Here is an 18,792-nt window from a genome sequence, read left to right as displayed (position 1 = left end):
GGAAATCAATATTTTAAACCTTCTATTGAAAAGTAATTGGTTCTTTGGAATCCATACAAGCACAATGGTTGCTAAAAAATTTTAATTGAACACAAATGGAAATTTATGAATATTTTTTTTCCCAGTGAATATATTGTACACATTATTTGTGCATTAATAGTCTGGGATGTTGGGATATCAGGCTTTCTATCTGAACAATGCATTTTTATGCAGATTTATTCACTAGAAGAAATACTTTAATATTTTTGTTCTTCTCAGTAAACATATTATATCAGAATCATAGTATAATAGCTTATAAAATGTAACATGTAATCTTGTACTTACTAAATATTATATAAAAGAGCCCAAAAACAAACGGCAATGGCCTAGACTTACTAAAACAGCCTAATTATTAGACAGGGTTCACAATGCATAGATCAGACAGTAAAATATTTATTATAATGGATGCAGATCTAAATATAAGAGAAGAATAGCAGATTTCCTCATAGTATGTTTTTGAAAAATGTGAGGTGCATTGAGAAAAATCCCTTTTGGGTAACAGCTCACCTGATGTTATTTTGTGGTAAAGACACAACTACGTTTAAGGCTCTCAACTAGAGATGAGCAAATTTTTGAAAAGTTCAGTTAGCCGGGCTCGCCGGACTTTCGGAAAATATTTGGTTTGCGTCAAACTAGTTTTCTGCAAGCCAGCAATGAAATAGGGCTCAAAACATGTATGACACTGTCTAAGGCTGGGTTCACACTACGTTTTGTCCCACACGGGAGCGCATACGGCAGGGGGGAGCTAAAAGCTTGCGCTCCCGTATGTGACCGTATGCGCTCCCGTATGTCATTCATTTCAATGAGCCGACCGGAGTGAAACGTTCGGTCCGGTCGGCTAATTTTTGCGCCGTATGCGCTTTTACAACCGGACCTAAAACCGTGGTTGACCACAGTTTTAGGTCCGGTTGTAAAAGCGCATACGGCGCAAAAATGAGCCGACCGGACCGAACGTTTCACTCCGGTCGGCTCATTGAAATGAATGACATACGGGAGCGCATACGGTCACATACGGGAGCGCGAGCTTTTAGCTCCCCCCTGCCGTATGCGCTCCCGTATGGGACAAAACGTAGTGTGAACCCAGCCTAAGACATCTAAAGGCCTGTATAACACTGCTAGGAAGGTAATGTCAAAGTAACATGTCATGCGTTAACACATGAAAACTAACAGCATGTTTAACCCCTTAAGGACCCGGGGTTTTTCCGTTTTTGCACTTTCGTTTTTTCCTCCTTACCTTTAAGAAATCAGATCTCTTTCAATTTTGCACCAAAAAATCCATATGATGGCTTTTTTTTTTTGCACCACCAATTCTACTTTATAATGACATCAGTCACTTTCCCCCAAAAATTTGAAATGGAAAAAAAATTATTGTGCGACAAATTTGAAGAAAAAACACCATTTTGTAAATTCTGAGGGCTTCTGTTTCTACACAGTACATTTTTTGGTAAAAATTACACCTTATCTTTATTCTGTAGGTCCATACGATTAAAATGATCCCCTACTTATATAGGTTTGATTTTGTTGTACTTCTGGAAAAAATAACATAACAACATGCAGGAAAAGTATAACTTTTTTATTTTTCCGCGTATGGGGCAGTATGTGGGCTAATTTTTTGTGCCATGATCTGCAGTTTTTAGCGGTACCATTGTATTGATCAGAGTTATTGATCGCTTTTTATTCATTTTTTCATGATATAAAAAGTAACCAAAAATACACTATTTTGGACTTTGGATTTTTTTTGCGCGTTACCGTGCGGTTAAATTAATGATATATTTTTATAATTCGGACATTTCCGCACACGGCGATACCACATATGTTTAATTTTATTTTTATTAACACAGTTTTTTTTTTAAATGGGAAAAAGGGGGCTGATTCTAACTTTTATTAGGGAAGGGGTTAAATGATCTTTATAAAAAAAAAAAAAAAACTTTTTTTTGCAGTGTTATAGCTCCCATAGGGGGCTATAACACTGCACACACTGATCTTTTACATTGATCAATGGTTTCTTAAAGGAAACCATTGATCAATGATTCTGCCGCTTGACTGCTCATTTCTGGATCTCAGGCACTGAGCAGTCATTCGGCGAACGGACACCAGGAGGCAGGTAAGTGGACCCTCCTTGTGTCCTACAGCTGTTCGGGATGCCGTGATTTCACTGCGGCGATCCCGAACAGCCCCCTGAGCTAACCGGCATTAGTTTAGTTTCACTTTAGAGGCAGCGATCAACTTTGAACGCCGCGTCTAAAGGATTAATAGCATTCTGCACCGCGATCAGTGCCGCGCGCTATTAGCAATGGGTCCCGGCTGTTGTTAGAGGCCATGCACGACGCTGTGGCCCCGGGTTATAGAACGGGAGCGGACTCATGACGTACTGGTACGTCATGGGTCCTTAAGAGGTTAAAGGGGTATTCCAGAAGAAAACTTTTTTTTGTATCAACTGACTCCAGAAAGTTAAACAGATTTGTAAATTTCTTCTATTAAAAAATCTTAATCCTTCCAATAATTATCAGATGCTGAAGTTGAGTTGTTCTTTGCTGTCTGGCAACAATACTCTCTGCTGACATCTCTGCTTGACTCGGGAACTGCACAGAGTAGAAGAGGTTTGCTATGGGGATTTGCTTCTACTCTGGACAGTTCCTGAGACAGGTGTCATCAGAGACCACTTAGACTGAAAAGAACAACTCAACTTCAGCAGCTCATAGGTACTGAAAGGATTAAGATTTTTTTTATAGAAGTAATTTACAAATTACAAATCTTAACTTTCTGGAGCCAGTTGATATATATATATATATATATATATATATATATACATATATATATAAAGTTTTTTCCTGGTTAACCCCTTTAATCCCTTCCCGCTACAGGCTATTGCCTGGCAGTGATCAGTGTAGAAGATCAGTGTGTGCAGTGTTATAGTCCCCTATGGGAGCTATAACACTGCAAAGAAAAAGTGAAAATAAAGTGTTAATAAAGATCATTTAACCCCTTCCACAATAAAAGTCAGAATCACCCCCCCCCTTTCCCAATTAAAAAACAGTGTAAATAAAAACAAACATATGTGGTATTGCCATGTGCATAAATATCCGAACTATAAAAATATATTGTTACCGCACGGTCTATAGCGTATACGTAAAAAAAAAAGTCTAAAATAGCGTATTTTTGGTCACTTTTTATGCCATAAAAAAGTTAATAAAAAGCGATATAAAAAGTGACCAAAAATACACTACTTTGGACTTTGGATTTTTTTTGTGCGTACGCCATTGACCGTGCGGTTAAATTAATGATATATTTTTATAACTCGGACATTTCCGCACACGGTGATACCACATATGTTTAATTTTATTTTTATTAACACAGTTTTTTTTTTAAATGGGAAAAAGGGGGGTGATTCAAACTTTTATTAGGGAAGGGGTTAAATGATCTTTTAAAAAAAAAAAATTCACTTTTTTTTGCAGTGTTATAGCTCCCATAGGGGCTATAAGACTGCACACACTTATCTTTTACATTGATCAATGGTTTCTCAAAGGAAACCATTGATCAATGATTCTGCCGCTTTACTGCTCATTTCTGGATCTCAGGCACTGAGCAGTCATTCGGCGAACGGACACCAAGAGGCAGGTAAGGGGACCCTTCTCGTGTCCTACAGCTGTTCGGGATGCCGTGATTTCACTGCAGCGATCCCGAACAGCCCCCTGAGCTAACCGGCATTAGTTTAGTTTCACTTTAGAGGCAGCGATCAACTTTGAACTTTTTAAACGTATACATTTTCCTGCATGTATTTATGATTTTTTCCAGAAGTACGAAAAACCAAACCTAAATAAGTAGGGTATCATTTTAACCGTACGGACCTACAGAATAAAGAGAAGGTGTAATTTTTACCGGAAAATGCACCGCGTAGAAACGGAAGCCCCCAAAAGTTACAAAATTGCATTTTTTCTTTAATTTTGTCACCCATTTTTTCCATTTCGCTGTGGATTATTGGGTAAAATGACCAATGTCACAGCAAAGTAGAATTGGTGGCGCAAAAAATTATCCATAATATGGATTTTTAGGTGCAAAATTGAAAGCGTTATGATTTTTAGAAGGTGATGAGGAAAAAATGCAAATGAACAAACGGAAAATACCCTGCGCCATTAGTGGGTTAAAAATACACTACACTAGTGGATTTTGTATGCTTTTTAACTATAAAATGTTGTGCATAAAGTATCCCTGCTAACTGGCAGATGCCTGCTGGTGTTAAAATGCACATTAAGTTATCGGAAGGCGCAATGGCTTTTTCTAAGCGTTCTAAAAATTATCCCTGTTGGAAGTGGCAACAGGTTTTGAGTCAGGTGAAGAAGGCGCAATGGATCGGTGGGAGTAGTAGTAGCCAGTGTACAGCAGGAGGTAATAAACTGGTGGTTGTAGTAGTAACTTGTGTTCAGCAGGAGGCTGCAGACCTCGAGTAGGAGTTCAAGTAGCCTGCAAACAGCAAGGGTGGTGGTTGTACTTATCAGTGGCATTAGACACATGGGGGGAGATTTATCAAAACCTGTGCAGAGGAAAAGTTGCTGAGTTGCCCATAGCAACCAATCAGATCGCTTCTTTCCTTTTTAACAAGGCCTCTGCAAAATGAAAGAAGTGATCTGATTGGTTGCTATGGGCAACTGGGCAACTTTTCCTCTGCACAGCTTTTGATAAATCTCCACCATGAAGCTTTAATACCACACTGATCCAAGGAATGATATTCAAATTCTCCTTTATTGTACTTGCAAAATAACATTGAAGATAAAGAACCTGTACACTGTAAATAAGTGGATTATAAAAACTTAAAAAAAGTTTTCTCTTTAGGGGAGCTGTAACAGGTTTGACCACACAAAAAATCAGTTTTTAAAATCTCTAATAATGAAATGGCCCTAGCCATAGCTATTACGTTAAGTGTCTACTGTGGCATGCACTCTGCTGCACACCAACAACTGTATGTAGTGGCCCAACCTCACCATCACATGATTGTGCAAAGCAGGTACTAGTGGTAGCTGTAACCAGTGGACAGTAGGCATTGGTTGGCTAATGGTACTTCTAGCCAGGCCTTGCGATGACACTCCATTTGCTTACATAGAGACGAAATTCCTAAACTTGGGCCCTAGCCATGCTTTACTTACTTTTTGCAGAGACAGCACTGTGCCTGGTTTTCTGCATCTCTCTCATAAAGAGATAGGTACACAACCACACAATTGTGTCGTCACCTGCCCCTTAGCTGATCAAACCAACATTCCTGCAGACATAATTAACATCAAACTCCTCCTCATCTCCCTGACCACTCGGTGTTCATTTCTCCCCCTCAAAATATCGACTAAGATGCCTTATAATTTCACCATCATTCCTACCATTACCATACCCACTAGTGTCATGCTTGGCCACTGCTTTCACCTTCACCAGCTATGAAGCACACTCCAGAGACTGACTGTGACACAACTCCTCCTTGTGGCTAGTGCTATCCTTCTGGTTAACACTAGTGGGTGGGGAGTAGCAAAGACAGGGATGATAGAACAAACCGTGCGGGATTCATTTTTTCACTGCCTTGTAACTGTAGACAATAAGGAATCCACTGACACATGGCTAAACAGCATATTTCCAGACTCCTAAGAAGACTTCAAACATTTCCACCAGTCCACAAAGTAGAAATACTATGTTCAATTAAACCCAGAAAATGTACGTAACTTAGCCTTAGATTGCTATTCCGTGTTTACTTTTAATGCTTTTTAATGTGAAGTCATGTTTAATCCAGGTAGAAATACAATATGTTTGATTAAACCCAGAAAATACACATAATTTGGCCTAAAATGTGCATAAAACTTATACATACTTAGGGTAAATAAAGGTCAGCGCAATGCTTTGCTCAGTTTACTTGATATTATAATGTGTCTGAGGTAAGCCCACTTATCAATGCTTTGCTTGTTAGCTTTTATGGGCTTGTTCACTGCTGGCTGGGAATTATAGTGTGCCCAATGTATACATTGTACTGCAGGTGACAGAAGGTAACTGTCTGAGGTCTGCAGACTAAACAATGCTTTGGTCTGCTTGTAATGTGATTAGTTTTTATAGGCTCATTTACTGCTGGCTGGGATTTGTAGTGTACCAACTGGACACAGTACTGCAGGTAACAGAAGGCCACTGTCTGAGGTAAGTCCACTAATTAATACTGTGTTCAGCTTGCTTTGAATTTTTATAGGATTTATGACAACTTTCTGGGATCAGTAGTCCTTGCAGCTTTCTTTCTCCAAAATGGCAGCTGCAATGCAGTGCATAGAGCTTTATTAGCCTCTTTAACCCACCCCCGTGCCATGTCCTCATTGGTCTAGCAGCTGTATGGCACATAATGCAAAGTAATGATTAGATAACCTGGGGTCATGTGATCTTGCTGATAGCTGCAAGGTATGCTGGGCTACCCTGATGTCATCGGAGTGTTCCCAGTACTTCCTCCTTTCATTTAAGCACCAAAATGCAATGTTCCTCATCCTGTCTGCTATTAATACCATTGTTGCCAGGCTTCCGTGAGCCAAACCTGGAAATGTTCAAAAGTTGTCACCACAAAGTTCAGAGCAAGACTGGCTTCACCGACTTGGCTGGATGTGGTAGTAATGTATACTTTTCAAACTGAGACACATATCTATCACTGTATAAATTTATGTATAATGTAACTTGAACAGATAAATGGGGACACCATGGAATATTTGCCTCCATACTTATTTAGTTCATGACAGCTATATTGAAAGGGCTTGTTTGGCACTTTATGATTGATTGCTTTTCCACAAGAAAGGCCATCAACTGCTGATCCATTAATCATATAGTCATGGAAAACCCCTTTAGGGTCTATTCACATGAACAGCATCCTTCACATATTTGATGTGCAGGATGTGAAGCTGCAGATTTGATGATGTGTTTAGTCATTTAGTTTACACTGAACTCTGCAGCATAAAATTGCAGCTTCAAATCCTGCACATTGAATTTGCACAGAATACTGTATGCGTGACTACCATTAAAGTGACTAATTGTTGCTTCTACATGTATGAACACACAGTACTGTTTTGTCTGACTTTTGATAATCAATAAAGAATAAAAGGGAAGTAGGTCAACTGTTTGGCGTCCCATCCCGTGATTCTTATTTACAATAAAGAGTTAAAAAAAAAAATTAATACTTAAATAATTAAAGGAGAACAAGCTGAACAGTTGTTAACCATTACATTAAAAAAACATTTAATTAATCCCTTCCCCAGGTGTGCCTTCTAGGAATTTTTTTTTTCATTTTTCCATCATCTCCTTCAAAATACTGTAACTTTTTTATTTTACGATTATTTTAATTATTTATTTATTTTTATTTGTTTATTTATTTATTTATTTATTTATCTATTTTATTCACAAAGTAATATGGAAGCTTGTCTTCTGCTGGACTTTCTAATGCCACTATTTTAAAATGTATATATCTATCTATATTACTTACCACTATATATATATATATATTTTTTTTTTACTTCTTACCACTTTGGCAAATATTTTAAAAAAGTTATATAAAAATATTTTTGTCAGCACCAAAAAACACTTTTTTTTTTACCTGATGGCACTATGTTAGAGCTTGTTTATTGGGAACAACTTTTTTTTATTCATACTATATTGGAATACATATGAATTTTTGATTCACAAAATACAGCAATGATATTTTATTATACTTTATTCTAGTTGCTAGTTCCTGCTAGATGCTAGTTCCAAAGCTGACCACTGGTATAATTCACTGCTACTTCTACTACTACTGTAGTACAATGTATTCTGCCTATCTGCATTACCTATCTGCAATACCATGACAGGCAAAGATAACTCGGGCCACTATGGAAACCCATCAGCATTGGTAATCGTGTAGCCGGGAAGCAAATGGAGTGAACAGCGCACAGAGACTTTTCACATGCAACGGTCATGATTTGACACAGCATGTAAGGGGTTAATCTTCCAGGGAAAGAGGTTTCTCTGTTCTTCATAGTTAAAGCTGGGGCCAAGCTGAGGGGATCTCTGAACACTGTGTTCAACTATCGTCTTTGTTTTCCTTGAAACAACCACACCATCTTTTCCAAAGCAGCCTGTAGTTCTACTGAAGATGCTTGTGGGTTTTTCTTTGTATCCAGAACAATTCTTCTGGCAGTTGTGGATGACATCTTTCTTGATTTGTCTATCTTTTTAATAAGTGATTGAACATTACTGACTGGAATTTTCGAGGCTTTAGGCTGTATTCACATGATTCGACTCATTAATTACTGCATGTGGGTTTGCCACGGACAACATTTAATGACTATTAGCATAATTGTGTCATTTTTACCATAGGGCATGTGGTAATTATCTGCAGCACCGCTAATTAGTCGCAGCATGTAAACACAACCTCAACTATATTTTTATATTCTTTTCATGTTCAATTACCTTGTTTTACAGGTAACAGTTTTTTTCTTCTCTCTCCGGCTCAGTATCTAGCCTGCTTAGTGCATCCACATTATACACGAAAGCCTCCAAACCACTCAGGGACTCATCCGGCGCAGATCAGGAGAAGGCAATACCGCTAGTAAAGCAGTATAGGACCCAGTAAGGTACGGTTAATGTAAATTTATTTAAGAACAACGCGTTTCAACGCCAGAGCAGGTGTCTTCCTGAGGTTCATATGCACAATGAATAAAATTACAACAATATATAGAACAACCCCCATATCACAGTGTTAAACCAATAAAGTAATTAACTTACGTCAAGCCATGAGACCGTGGACTTCACAGAGGGGGGAGGAAGTAATCCAAGTGTCAAAGGGCGAGACGGAAGTCAGTGAGGATTACAACACGTAAGTAAGTATATAAAAATAGACATATAATAGAAACCTAAGAACATAAAAAACATTAAAAAAACAGAGCAGCATAAATATATATACCAATAGCGGCATACAAATTGTATAGATGCATAATTATATTACCTATACCGTATTTTCAATGGTTTCATTCAAACCATCAAGGTATAGACATTTTAGCCTATAAATCCAATATGATTCTTTGTTAATTAATCTACGGAATCGGTCTCTCATATTTGTTGGTATTATGTCAATAACAATAAATTTTAAAAGCTCTGGGTTGTTTTCGTGGTACTGTGCAAAATGTCGTGAAACACTGTGCAGATGAAAGCCCCTTCGGATGTTAAATCGATGAGTATTAATGCGGGACCGCACCGTCTGAACGGTGCGGCCCACATACTGTAAACCACACGGGCATTCAAGTAAATACACAACGTATGTTGATTCGCAATTGCAGTTTTCCTTAATCAAAAATGATTCTTTAGTAATATTTGACTGAAAAGAACTGCAACTGTCCTGAATAATGTTGCAGCATAAAACCGCGTTGTTTATGCTGCAACATTATTCAGGACAGTTGCAGTTCTTTTCATTCAAATATTACTAAAGAATCATTGGTATATATATTTATGCTGCTCTGTGTTTTTTTAATGTTTTATATGTTTTTTATGTTCTTAGGTTTCTGTGATATGTCTATTTTTATATACATACTTACGTGTTGTAATCCTCACTGACTTCCGTCTCGCCCTTTGACACTTGGATCACTTCCGTCCCCCTCTGTGAAGTCCACGGTCTCATGGCGTGTTATTGGTTTAACACTGTGATACAGGGGTTGTTCTATATATTGTTGTAATTTTATTCATTGTGCATATGAACCTGAGGAAGACGCCTGCTCTGGCGTTGAAACGCGTTGTTCTTAAATAAATTTACATTAACCGTACCTTACTGGGTCCTATACTGCTTTACTAGCGGTATTGCCTTCTCCTGATCTGCGCCGGATGAGTCCCTGAGTGGTTTGGAGGCTTTCGTCTATACTGTTGGACACCAGTTCCATAGTGGATGGGATCGGCTGCATTTGGGACATATATCCATACTCTCACCAGTGTTGTGCCTGCCTGACAGCACAACCATCTAGGTAAGCGCTTCCAATAACTACATTGCGGAACCTTACCATCTTTTCATTGCACTACGGAGTGATCTTTGTGTGTTTTTGTAATGCATCCACATGAGAGCTAACAAACTTATCGGTTTATTAATAAAGACAGTAAGTGCAATTTTGAAAGGCATAGGTGTGGGAAATGCCATTTTAACGTGTGTCACCTTGTGTGCAACAAGGTCACACATTTTAGGATATGTAAACTTTCATCATTATTTCTCTTATCATTTTTATTTAAAAATGAGACAAATAACTATGTGATAATACATGGCTTGATAAGATCACTCTCCTTAAAACTGTTTTTTTGCACGTTCAATCATATTTTCTAAATTAATGCCAGAATTTCACAATTTATATCAGGGTATGCAAACTTTTAAGCACAACTATAAATGTTTAGCATTTGATTAACAGTGAGTTTGTCAAAGAATATCAAACCAAATTATACAATTTTTTCCGCCATGCAGACATTCAAATACGTGCTCTGGTACACATCTCTGAGTATCTTTTATTTGTAATGCTTATAGATAACACAGTACATATATTAGTAGATTAATTTGACAGGTATAATTATACATTTGTTAAGAAGATACTAAATAACAGTGCAAAGGCTAAAAAACGACCCTCTACCACAGCACATATTTATGTGTCCAGATATGTAGAACAGGTTTAACCCCTTCCCGACCTATGACATACCTGTACGTCATGGGTGGCAAGGTGTTCCCGACCCATGACATACAGGTACGTCATGAACATTACTGCCGCTACTCGCGGCATCCCGCAGCGCCCGGAAAGATGGTGGCTATCACTGATAGCCAGCCATCTTACCGTGCGACCACGGGGGGTTTCATCCCCCACCCCCCCCCCCAGCGATCGCTGCTATCAGCTGGTCAAATCTGACTAGCTGATAGCAGCGTTTCGCTATGAAAATACTTAGCAACGCGGTGTGTTAGTCCCGATCACGGGGATCGGGACACACATCGCTCTGCTAAGTGTCCCTGACCCGTCCCCCGGCGTCACTTACCCGTCCGAGCGGTGTCCCGAGCGGTCCCGGCGGTCCCGGCGTCTTCCATGCGGTCCCGGCGGCGCTGCGTCCCGGAGGTGAGTTTCCGGCAGCAGTGCGGCATCTTCATTGGCAGCAGTGAGATCGCCGTAAAGCGATCTCACTGCTGCCTCTGAGAGTTTCAAAACTGCAACTCCCAGCATGCCCAGACAGCCTTTGGCTTTCTGGGCATGCTGGGAGTTGTAGTTTTGCAACATCTGGAGGCCCACAGTTTGGAGACCACTGTATAATGGTCTCCAATCTGTGCTCTTCCAGATGTTGCAAAACTACAAATCTCAGCATGCTCAGTCTGTCCAGGCATGCTGGGAGTTGTAGTTCTCTAACATCTGGAAGAGCACAGATTGGAGACCATTATACAGTGGTCTCCAAACTGTGGACCTCCAGATGTTGCAAAACTACAACTCCCAGCATGCCCAGACTGCCCAAGCATGCTGGAAGTTGTAGTTCGGCAACATCTGATCCTTCAGATATTGCCGAACTACAACTTCCAGCATGCCTGGGCAGTCTGGGCATGCTGGGAGTTGTAGTTTTGCAACAACTGGAGGCACACTAGTTGGGAAACATTGTCCGTTTCCTACCTCAGTGCCTCCAGCTGTTGCAATTGTTGCAAAACTATAACTCCCAGCATGCACTGACAGACCATGCATGCTGGGAGTTGTAGTTTTGCAACAGCTGGAGGCACACTGGTTTGGAAACACTAAGTTTGGTTGCAAAACACTTGAAAGTTTATTACTTAACTTAGTGTTTCCAAACCAGTGTTCCTCCAGCTGTTGCAAAACTACAACTCCCAGCATGCACGGACAGCCAAAGGGCATGCTCGGAGTTTGCAACAGCTGGATGTTTGACCCCTCCCCCCTTTGTGAATGTACAGGGTACACTCACATGGGCGGAGGTTTACAGTGAGTGCTGCAAGTTTGAGATGGCGCAAATTTTGCGCTGCAGCTCAAACTTCCAGCGGCAAACTTGCTGTGAACCTCTGCCCATGTGACTGTACCCTAAAAACACTACACTACACTGACACTAACCTAAAATAAAAAGTAAAAAAACACTACATATACACATACCCCTACACAGCCCCCCTCCCCCCAAAAACTGAAAAACGTCTGGTACGCTACTGTTTCCAAAACGGAGCCTCCAGCTGTTGCAAAATAATAACTCCCAGTATTGCCAGACAGCCATTGACTGTCCAGGCATGCTGGGAGTTTTGCAACAGCTGGAGGCACCCTGTTTGGGAATCATTGGCATAGAATACCCCTATGTCCACCCCTATGCAAATCCCTAATTCAGGCCTCAAATGCGCATGGCGCTCTCTCACTTTGGAGCCCTGTCGTATTTCAGGGCAACAGTTTTGGGACACATATGGGGTATCGCCGTACTCGGAAGAAATTGCCTTACAAATTTTGGGGGGCTTTTTCTTCTTTAACCCCTTATGAAAAGGTGAAGTTGGGGTCTACACCAGCATGTTAGTGTAAAAAAATAAATTTTTTACACTGACATGCTGGTGTTGCCCTATACTTTTCATTTTCACAAGAGGTAAAAGGGAAAAAAGACCCCCAAAATTTGTAACGCAATTTCTCCCGACTACGGAGATACCCCATATGTGGGCGCAAAGTGCTCTGGGGGCGCACAACAAGGCCCAGAAGGGAGAGTGCACCATGTACATTTGAGGTGATTTGCACAGGGGTGGCTGATTGTTACAGCGGTTCTGACAAACGCAAAACAATAAATATCCATATGTGACCCCATTTTGGAAACTACACCCCTCACGGAATTTAATAAGGGGTGCAGTGAGCATTTACATCCCACTGGTGTATGACAGATTTTTGGAACAGTGGTCTGTGAAAATGAAAAATACAATTTTTGATTTGCACAGTCCACTGTTTCAAATATCTGTCAAACGCCAGTGGGGTGTAAATGCTCACTGCACCCCTTATTAAATTCCATGAGGGGTATAGTTTCCAAAATGGGGTCACATGTGGGGGGGGTCCACTGTCCTGGCACCATAGGGGCTTCCTAAATGTGACATGCCCCCCAAAAACCCTTTCAGAAAAACTCACTCTCCAAAATCCCATTGTCGCTCCTTCCCTTCTGAGCCCTCTACTGCGCCCGCCGAACACTTTACATACGCATATGAGGTATTTCCTTACTAGAGAGAAATTGGGTTACAAATTTTAGGGTGATTTCTCTCCTTTTACCCCTTGTAAAAATTCAAAAATTGGGTCTACAAGAAAATGCGAGTGTAAAAAATGAAGATTTAGAATTTTCTCCTTCACTTTGCTGCTATTTCTGTGAAACACCTAAAGGGTTAAAACACTTACTGAATGTCATTTTGAATACTTTGGGGGTGCAGTTTTTATAATGGGGTCATTTATGGGGTATTTCTAATATGAAGACCCTTAAAATCCACTTCCAACCTGAACTGGGCCCGGAAAAATTAAGATTTTGAAAATCTTGAGAAAAATTGGAAAATTGCTGCGGAACTTTGAAGCCCTCTGGTGCCCTCCAAAAGTAAAAACTTGTCAATTTTTTTATGCAAACACAAAGTAGACATATTGTATATGTGAATCAATATGTAATTTATTTGTAATATGCATTTTCCTTTCAAGCAGAGAATTTCAAAGTTAGAAAAATGCAAAATTTTCAAAATTTTCATGAAATTTTTAGATTTTTTACCAAGAAAGGATACAAATATCAGTGAAATTTTACCAATAACATAAAGTAGAATATGTCACGAAAAAACAATCTCGGAATCAGAATGATAAGTAAAAGCATTCCAAAGTTATTAATGTTTAAAGTGACAGTGGTCAGATTTTCAAAAAATGCCCAGGTCATGAAGGTGAAAATGGGCTGGGTCATGAAGGGGTTAAAGAGTACCTGTCACCAAACTAAACTTTTAATATATTGTTCCTTATGTTATTATAAGACAGTTTGCTATTTACTTGCTGTAAAAATTCTCAACCTTTATATGTTTTTAATTTGATTGAATAAACGGCCACTAGTTGGCTCTGTTCTGTTCCCAAATAGTTAATTTGGTCTCCACCAGGACTTGCAGAAGTCCAAACTCAGGAAGTGCATGCGGGGCATGGTGAGGCACAGCTCTCGCAGGCTTCAGTGACATTGCCCCTGCTGGGGAACGCCCACTTTTTCCTGCCGGGAACTCACACAATGTGAGCATGGGGAAAGGTATGATACAGAACTTTTTAAAGCTCGTAATTTTTTTTTAGGGCAGGAAGGGTGTTAGGAGTAGTTAGTAAATATAATCTGAGTTAGTTTAGAAAATATGGTTTGATGAAAGGTTCTCTTTAAGGAATTGATTGAACCACACTGTGACAGCGCCAAACTGTTTACCTGACGGTAATTGAACTGTTATGACATAATTTTAAGTAATGAGGATATCATATGATTGTCTCCTAGTTCATATCTATTTATGGCCCTTAAAGCATTTTCTTTAAAATAAAACTAAGTTGCACAGCACTCGATAGATTAAATTCCTTATTTTGTGGTGTCGATGTCCTCTAATGTGTTTATTTACAAAAATGTCATGTTCCTTGTTACGCCGAGCGCTCCGGGTCCCCGCTCCTCCCCGGAGCGCTCGCTACACTTCCCTCACTGCAGCGCCCCGGTCGGTTCCACGGACCCGGGGCGCTGCGTTACCACCTCCGGCCGGGATGCGATTCGCGATGCGGGTAGCGCCCGCTCGCGATGCGCATCCCGGCTCCCGTACCTTACTCGCTCCCCGTCAGTTCTGTCCCGGCGCGCGCGGCCCCGCTCCCTAGGGCGCGCGCGCGCCGGGTCTTTGCGATTTAAAGGGCCACTGCACCGCTGATTGGTGCAGTGGTTCCAATTAGTGTTTACACCTGTGCACTTCCCTATATCACCTCACTTCCCCTTCACTCCCTCGCCGGATCTTGTTGCCCTAGTGCCAGTGAAAGCGTTCCTTGTGTGTTCCTTGCCTGTGATTCCAGACCTTCTGCCGTTGCCCCTGACTACGATCCTTGCTGCCTGCCCCGACCTTCTGCTACGTCCGACCTTGCTTCTGTCTACTCCCTTGTACCGCGCCTATCTTCAGCAGCCAGAGAGGTTGAGCCGTTGCTAGGGGATACGACCTGGTCACTACCGCCGCAGCAAGACCATCCCGCTTTGCGGCGGGCTCTGGTGAAAACCAGTAGTGACTTAGAACCGATCCTCTAGCACGGTCCACGCCAATCCCTCTCTGGCACAGAGGATCCACTACCTGCCAGCCGGCATCGTGACAGTAGATCCGGCCATGGATCCCGCTGAAGTTCCTCTGCCAGTTGTCGCTGACCTCACCACGGTGGTCGCCCAGCAGTCACAACAGATTGCGCAACAAGGCCAACAGCTGTCTCAACTGACTGTTATGCTACAACAGTTACTACCACAGCTCCAGCAATCATCTCCTCCGCCAGCTCCTGTACCTCCTCCGCAGCGAGTGGCCGCTTCTGGAATACGACTATCCTTGCCGGATAAATTTGATGGGGACTCTAAGTTTTGCCGTGGCTTTCTTTCCCAATGTTCATTACACTTGGAGATGATGTCGGACCAGTTCCCCACTGAAAGGTCTAAGGTGGCTTTCGTAGTCAGCCTGCTGTCTGGAAAAGCCCTGGCTTGGGCCACACCGCTCTGGGACCGCAATGACCCCGTCACTGCCTCTGTACACTCCTTCTTCTCGGAAATTCGAAGTGTCTTTGAGGAACCTGCCCGAGCCTCTTCTGCTGAGACTGCCCTGTTGAACCTGGTCCAGGGTAATTCTTCCGTTGGCGAGTATGCCGTACAGTTCCGTACCCTTGCTTCAGAATTATCCTGGAATAATGAGGCACTCTGCGCGACCTTTAAAAAAGGCCTATCCAGCAACATTAAAGATGTTCTGGCCGCACGAGAAATCCCTGCTAACCTACATGAACTCATCCATCTTGCCACTCGCATTGACATGCGTTTTTCCGAACGGCGTCAGGAGCTCCGCCAGGATATGGACTCTGTTCGCACGAGGCGTTTCTTCTCCCCGGCTCCTCTCTCCTCTGGTCCCCTGCAATCTGTTCCTGTGCCTCCCGCCGTGGAGGCTATGCAGGTCGACCGGTCTCGCCTGACACCCCAAGAGAGGACACGACGCCGCATGGAGAATCTCTGCCTGTACTGTGCTAGTACCGAACACTTCCTGAAGGATTGTCCTATCCGTCCTCCCCGCCTGGAAAGACGTCCGCTGACTCCGCACAAAGGTGAGACAGTCCTTGATGTCTACTCTGCTTCTCCACGTCTTACTGTGCCTGTGCGGATGTCTGCCTCTGCCTTCTCCTTCTCTGCTGTGGCCTTCTTGGACTCTGGATCTGCAGGAAATTTCATCTTAGCCTCTCTCGTCAACAGGTTCAACATCCCGGTGACCAGTCTCGCCAGACCCCTCTACATCAATTGTGTAAACAATGAAAGATTGGACTGTACTATACGTTTCCGCACGGAGCCCCTTCTAATGTGCATCGGATCTCATCACGAGAGGATTGAACTGTTGGTCCTCCCCAATTGCACTTCTGAAATCCTTCTTGGACTTCCCTGGCTTCAACTCCATTCCCCAATCCTGGATTGGTCCACTGGGGAGATCAAGAGTTGGGGGCCCTCTTGTTCCAAGGACTGCTTAAAACCGGCTCCCAGTAAACCTTGCCGTGTCCCTGTGCTTCCTCATGTAACCGGTCTCCCTAAGGCCTATATGGACTTTGCGGACGTTTTTTGCAAAAAACAAGCTGAGACTCTACCTCCTCACAGGCCTTATGATTGTCCCATTGACCTCCTCCCGGGCACTACTCCACCCCGGGGCAGAATCTATCCTCTGTCCGTCCCAGAGACTCTTGCCATGTCTGAATACGTCCAAGAAAATTTAAAAAAGGGCTTTATCCGTAAATCCTCCTCTCCTGCCGGAGCCGGATTTTTCTTTGTGTCCAAAAAAGATGGCTCTCTACGTCCTTGCATTGACTACCGCGGTCTTAATAAAATCACGGTTAAGAACCGCTACCCCCTACCCCTCATCTCTGAACTCTTTGATCGTCTCCAAGGTGCCCATATTTTTACCAAACTGGACTTAAGAGGTGCTTATAATCTCATCCGCATCAGAGAGGGGGATGAATGGAAAACGGCATTTAACACCAGAGATGGACACTTTGAGTATCTGGTCATGCCCTTTGGTCTATGCAACGCCCCTGCCGTCTTCCAAGACTTTGTTAATGAAATTTTTCGTGATCTACTATACTCCTGTGTTGTTGTATATCTGGACGATATCCTGATTTTTTCTGCCAATCTTGAAGAACACCGCCAGCATGTCCGTATGGTTCTTCAGAGACTTCGTGATAATCAACTCTATGCCAAAATAGAGAAATGTCTGTTTGAATGCCAATCTCTTCCTTTTCTAGGATACTTGGTCTCTGGCCAGGGACTACAAATGGACCCAGATAAACTCTCTGCCGTCTTAGATTGGCCACGCCCCTCCGGACTCCGTGCCATCCAACGTTTTTTGGGGTTCGCCAATTATTACAGGCAATTTATTCCACATTTTTCTACCATTGTGGCTCCTATTGTGGCTTTAACAAAAAAAAATGCCGATCCCAAGTCTTGGCCTCCTCAAGCGGAAGACGCCTTTAAACGACTCAAGTCTGCCTTTTCTTCGGCTCCCGTGCTCTCCAGACCTGACCCATCTAAACCCTTCCGATTGGAGGTTGATGCCTCCTCAGTGGGAGCTGGAGCTGTCCTTCTACAAAAAAACTCTTCCGGGCATGCTGTTACTTGTGGTTTTTTTTCCAGGACCTTCTCTCCGGCGGAGAGGAACTACTCTATCGGGGATCGAGAGCTTCTAGCCATTAAATTAGCACTTGAGGAATGGAGGCATCTGCTGGAGGGATCAAGATTTCCAGTTATTATTTACACCGATCACAAGAACCTCTCCTACCTCCAGTCTGCCCAACGGCTGAATCCTCGTCAGGCCAGGTGGTCTCTGTTCTTTGCCCGATTTAATTTTGAAATTCACTTTCGGCCTGCTGATAAAAACATTAGGGCCGATGCTCTCTCTCGTTCCTCAGATGCCTCTGAAATTGAACTCTCTCCTCAACACATCATTCCTCCTGACTGCCTGATTTCCACTTCTCCAGCCTCCATCAGGCAAACTCCTCCAGGAAAGACCTTTGTTTCTCCACGCCAACGCCTTGGGATCCTCAAATGGGGTCACTCCTCCCATCTCGCAGGTCATGCGGGCATCAAGAAATCTGTGCAACTCATCTCTCGCTTCTATTGGTGGCCGACTCTAGAGACTGATGTGGTGGACTTTGTGCGAGCCTGCACTATCTGTGCCCGGGATAAGACTCCTCGCCAGAAGCCCGCTGGTTTTCTTCATCCTCTACCTGTCCCCGAACAACCTTGGTCTCTGATTGGTATGGATTTTATTACTGACTTACCCCCATCCCATGGCAACACTGTTATTTGGGTGGTCGTTGATCGATTCTCCAAAATGGCACATTTCATCCCTCTTCCTGGTCTTCCTTCAGCGCCTCAGTTGGCTAAACAATTTTTTGTACACATTTTTCGTCTTCACGGGTTGCCTACACAGATCGTCTCGGATAGAGGCGTCCAATTTGTGTCTAAATTCTGGAGGGCTCTCTGTAAACAACTCAAGATTAAATTAAATTTTTCTTCTGC

Source organism: Hyla sarda, chromosome 5 (assembly GCF_029499605.1).
Source record: "Hyla sarda isolate aHylSar1 chromosome 5, aHylSar1.hap1, whole genome shotgun sequence".
Lineage (NCBI taxonomy): Eukaryota > Metazoa > Chordata > Amphibia > Anura > Hylidae > Hyla > Hyla sarda.
This window is presented reverse-complemented; position numbering follows the sequence as displayed.